Source organism: Cervus elaphus, chromosome 2 (genome assembly GCF_910594005.1).
Source record: "Cervus elaphus chromosome 2, mCerEla1.1, whole genome shotgun sequence".
Classification (NCBI taxonomy): Eukaryota; Metazoa; Chordata; class Mammalia; order Artiodactyla; family Cervidae; genus Cervus; species Cervus elaphus.
In genome coordinates this window covers 41,338,200-41,343,474 of record NC_057816.1, presented here as the reverse complement: position 1 = coordinate 41,343,474, position 5,275 = coordinate 41,338,200, and the positions used below count along the sequence as shown (strand labels likewise).

At 43.2% G+C, this 5,275-nt stretch overlaps 1 long non-coding RNA gene across 2 annotated transcripts; it reads right to left on the bottom strand.

Moving 5' to 3' along the window:
- Positions 1 to 334: 334 nt before the first annotated feature.
- On the bottom strand, positions 335 to 4,141 carry LOC122705682. Of its 2 annotated transcripts, none has more exons than XR_006344166.1 (3): positions 3,912 to 4,141; positions 3,298 to 3,468; positions 335 to 656 (listed from the first exon to the last, which is right to left on the bottom strand). It is a non-coding gene; the product is annotated as an uncharacterized LOC122705682 (long non-coding RNA). The 2 variants fall into 2 exon arrangements; XR_006344167.1 differs by lacking the exon at positions 335 to 656 and adding an exon at positions 1,971 to 2,526.
- Between the last annotated feature and the right edge of the window lie 1,134 nt (positions 4,142 to 5,275).

Sequence of the window (5,275 nt, the reverse complement as noted above, 5' to 3'; positions counted from 1 at the left end):
ATAAATTTACATCCATTCAAAAAATACCACATTTTTATGGTGTATATGCTGCAAATGACTGTTAGTTGTTCAGTCATATCTGACTCTTGACACTCTGCAGACCGCCAGGCCCCTCTGTCCATGGAGTTCTCCAGGCAAGAATACTGCAGTGGGTTGCCATTCCCTTCTCCAGAGGGTCTTCCCAACCCAGGGATCGAACCCAGGTCTCCTGCACTGCAGGCAGATTCTCCACCATCTGAGCCACCAAGGAAGCCACATGCTATGGGATCTTGACAAATGTATGATGACATAGATCCACCATTATAGTTTCATACAGAATAGCAAAGCAAGCCAGGCTTGGATTCAGTAACAATTTTATTTCCAAACTCCTATTTGGTGGTCAGTCACTTACTATAGCGGACCTTACCAAGTCATCTGTAATGAGCCACCAGATTAAAACAAATAGCAGGGACAAAGCAGGCAACAGCGTTCAGACCCGGGCAGAGCTGGCCCATCTAAAAGGTGCGTGAAAGAAAATGTCCAGTTCACAGTGGAATCAAGTAGCAACAGACTCCAAGAATCGGAAAAATATGTTTGGATCAGCCAAATTTTAGCACCTCAAATCGAGCCAGCTGGAACTCTATTTCAAATTCAAGATTTGCCTTTTAATGGGAAATCTGCAGAGAGAGAGATCAGAGGAAATAGTTTTATTTTAGCATCATGATTTCAGATTGTAGTGAAGTGACACATGGTCGAAAATAACTCAGGCATGACAGAATAAAATCACTTTAATAAAAAGTCCTTCTGGGTTTTTGGTGTAAAATGATGGGTTGAAGCCATGTGTTGATCCTTGTTCTCTCCCTCTGCACCCTCCTAAAATGATATTATTGGAATTCAAAAAGCATAGACTGCCAGGGCAATGAACGAGAGAGAGGCAGGTATCAACAAATTTTGGAAATGAAAAGTAGAAGGCGGCGTTGGTGGACTCTGAGAAAGTTGAATGCCGGGTTCCACAGGAAAGGAATCCAGGGAGACAGGGCCCATTCATGCAGCAAGACCCCAGAGAGGCTTGTGCAGGGGCGTGCCAGCTCCCACCACAGGGGATGGTGAAGCAAGGGGGTTTGGGAAAGTCTCCTTAACAAACAGAATCCCACTGTTTGAAGCCAGAAAATTCCCTCTCTCTCTCTCACTGGCAGGAAACTAGAGGATTATGATGTGAGAAACTGACGTGAGCAGTTCCTAATTTGGGGTTAGCAGGAAGAGGGCTATATTGAAAGCAAGGGAATGAACTGGGACTTAACACATTGCAATATGGGATTTCCCATTCTGCTAGTACAACCTGGCTCCTGGATTAAGAGTATCCAGGTGTGTTTTTTCCAGGGAAGAGACAAGTTTCCAGGAAAAATCAAATGACCCACTAGAAAGGTCTATAAACAGGTGTTTGGGAATCTCCCAACAGAAAGTCCTGGTTCTGACCAAATCAGTCCGCGGTGAAATTGACAGTCCGCAGTGAAATTGACACAGAGCTGTCAGACTCCTCCCAGAGATAGTTATGATTTCAAACCACCTGTTACGATGTATCTCTTAACAGTGAATAATCTAAGAATCCGCAGACATGCGTCTAAAGTCTTTATATGAAAGACAGAGACCACAATAAACATATTTTAAAGTAACTCACCTCAGTGAAAACAGAGAAAAATGCAGGGGAAAAAGTTAGAAAACTACAACTGATATCTTTAAAGAGCCAGGAAAAGAAGAATAGGATGCTATTCTGTAAGATAAAGTTTGTAACAGAAATTTTATAGAAAAAAGAATCTTGCAAATTAAAAGCATAATAGGAGAAATAAAATTCAATAGAATGATTGAAAGAGAAAATAAAGGAAAGCATTGGGAAAATAGACCAACTGATGGGATACATGGGGGAAAAGTATTATATAAAATAAAATGGAGACCAGGTTTGACGATCCTCTGATCAGACAAACCCACTTAAGCCACATAAGGAAAACTTAATCTAGTTTATTTCATTTATGTAAGTGAAACAAGTTAATTCTTATAAATACTTCTAATAATCATAATCAAAATTTGCCATCCTCCTAAAATGATGTAAAACAATCATTTTTAACCAATCCCATGCTGTCCACACTGCAATAACCAATCATCATGAAGATCAACCAGCATCTTCATTCTGGCTTTAGAAGCCATCTTGTAATGTCATGCCACTGAGATCCCTACCAGTTCTAAGTTTGAAATCTCCCAGCTCAGTTTGTTTTTTGACCAACAAAATTTTCATATCAAGTGTGGCTTTCTAAATTTTCTTTTGGCAAAAGATAAAGCAATTAGAGGATCAGTGTAGGAGGTCTAACATGTAGAATTTCAGGAAAGGAAGACAAGGCTAGAAGGACGTTATATAAGAAGTAATATTGAAAATTTTTCCAGAACAGAAGGATCTGAGTCTCTGAATTGAGTGTTCCCACTCATTGCTTGGAAAAGTTGATGGGAAATGAGCATAAATTTCAGAACTTAGGAGATAAGAAAAGGAAGTAAAACCTACAGAGAAAAAAGAAAAACAGAAGTGATATACTAAATACTAGGAATTGATATTTTATTACTTACAACAACACTGAAAGCCAAAAATCAATCCAACAAAGTCTTCCCAATTCTGAGGTTTCTAACCTAGTGTCCTAACCAGACATACCACCATTAAAATGTGAGTTTGAGGAAAAAGACATATTTTCCTACATGTATGTGTGCATGATCAGTCATGTCTGACTCTTTGGGACCCCGTGAACTGTAGCCCACCAGGCTCCTCTGTCCATGGAATTCTCCAGGCAACAATATTAGAGTGGGTTGCCATTTTCCCCTCCAGGGGATCATCCCAAACCAGGGATCAAACCCCATCTCCTGCATTGGCAGGCAGGTTCTTTACCACTGAGCTACCTGGGAAGCCCTTCCTACATAAAACTTTTCAAAAAAATAATCTTTCCTTAATTCCTTTTCTGGAAACTTCTAGTTGATGATCTCCATCAAAGTGAGGAAATAAATCAAGAACTTAAAAAACCAAATGTCCAGGATACAAGATCCATATAATTTATAAATCAACAAGCTGAATGTTAAGAGACTTACCCAGACTCAAGACAGGATCAAAACTAAATCTTAAAAATTTAAAAAGTTCTCTCACATTTCTTTCCCACCCCATCAAATTTTCAAAGGATCTTTTCTTTCTTTTTTTTTAAGGAAAATGAATGTGTTTTTTTCCTTGTTTAGATGGAGGAGAAAACTATTGGGGATGGAAATAAATCTCATGTAAGGAATATTTACCCATGAGTCAGTCAGTGATGAATTTGGTGTACCAGGGAATCACTCCAGTCTGGCCAGGGGAAGATAAATACTTTCATTTGACAGGGGAAAAAAAAAAAGATGACGATGGTGGCAGATAAAGGGCCCAAGAGCCTCCAGAAGATCTTGTCACTAACTTCTGTGACATAATATCTGCAAAGATTAATGGAAAAGTTTTGCACAGTGATACTTAATCTCTGAGTTTGGCGAGTTAAATTTAAACATTCAAGCAAAATTTCTCATCAAAGATGTGACACAAATTTTCTCATTTTCATACAAAAGAAGCATAACTCTGCTTGGGAACCATGTGTCTATCTGAGAGCCAGGGAGACTCAAAGCTCCCCACCAAGTTAGCAAGCAGACAATCCTCTTCCTGCCTCCTGCAAAGTGCCGACAAGCCTACATCAGAGATGCTGTCCACCCTCTGCTTTCATAGGGGAAGCGACCCTTCACAAAGCCGAGCAGGCTGGCCTGGAGACCACCCGCAGCTCCTGTCTCGTCCTCACTCAGCATCAGCCGCTTCCCTTCCCTGCATTCTCCAGGCCATAGCCCAGGCTGTCCCTTTAGCCTCTGTTAGTGGAAGGAGGGGTACCTACCTCCTGAATAGTTTCCCTCCTTTTAGGTCTGTCTCTTTCTGTTCGCTGAGCCATTCTGCTTTTTGTTTATTTGTTCTTTGGTTTGGGAGATTCTTTCGTAATTTTTTTTTTAACTGAAATATAGTTGCTGTACTGAGTCGTTTTTCTAAAGCAGACACAACCAAGTTGCTTCTCTGCCTGAAATCCATCAAGATCCTGAAGCCAAATCAGCCTCTGTCCCCCAACACTGAATTAAGTCTTGGAGACACAGTTTTGGATGAAGTAGAAAGGACTAGATTTATTGCTTTGCCAGGCAAACGAGGCCACAGCTGTCTAGAGCCCTCAGAATTGTGTGTCCTGACCTGGAGCCGGTAGTGAGTTTCATATTAATGCCTCCGGGAGGGCGTGGTCAGCTTGTGGACTTTCTTCTGATTGGTTGGTGGTGAGGTAAGTGGGAGTCAGCATCATCAGCCTCCTGGTTCCAACCAGTCTGGGGTCTATGTGCTTATGGACAGCATATCTTTAATGTTTCCCGCCTGGTGATGGTTTCAATATCTGCAAAACAGCTCCAAGATATTGTTAGGTATATCCCTTGAGGGGGAGCCAGGAACGCTCCCCAAGGCTGCCTTACTGTTTCTTGACTGTTCCTCCCTTGTCTCCACATGCATGTTCAATCGCCCAACTGTGTTCGACTGTGACCCCATGGACTGCAGCCCGCCAGACTCCTCTGCCATGGGATGTTCTGGACAAGAATACTGGAGTGGGTTGCGGTTTCCTTCTCCAGGGGATCATCCTGACCCAGGGACTGAGCCCACGTCTCCTGCACTGGCGGGAGCTTTCTTTCCCACTGCGCCGCCTGGGAAGCGCTGTCTCCACGTGGCTTCTGCAGTTACTGCACGTGGGCTCAGGCGTTGCGGCTCACCGGCTTAGCTGTGCCACAGCACTCGGGATCTTCCAGGACCAGGGATCCATCAGGTGTCTCTTGCATCACAAGGCAAATTCTTAACCAATCAGATCACCAGGGAAGCCCCTCAAGTCACCTTGATGAGCTTCTCTGGTTGGTTTAGTCTGGCCTCTTGTGGTCTTCCCTGATAGGGAGAATGCCAACATCTTCCAGTTGCTGGGTTTTAATTCTTTGTGTCCTTAGTCACTCAGCTGTGACTGACTCTCTGCGACCCCATGGACTATAGCTTGCCAGGCTCCTCTGTCCATTTGATTCTCCAGGCAAGAATACTGGAGAGGATAGGCATCCCCTTCTCCAGGGGATCTTCCCAACCCAGGGATGGAACCTGAAGCCGGGTCTCCTGCTTTGCAGGTGGGTTCTTTACCCTCTGAGCCACGAGGAAAGCCCGATTGCTGTGTGTGTCCCCTGAGGTGGAACCAGG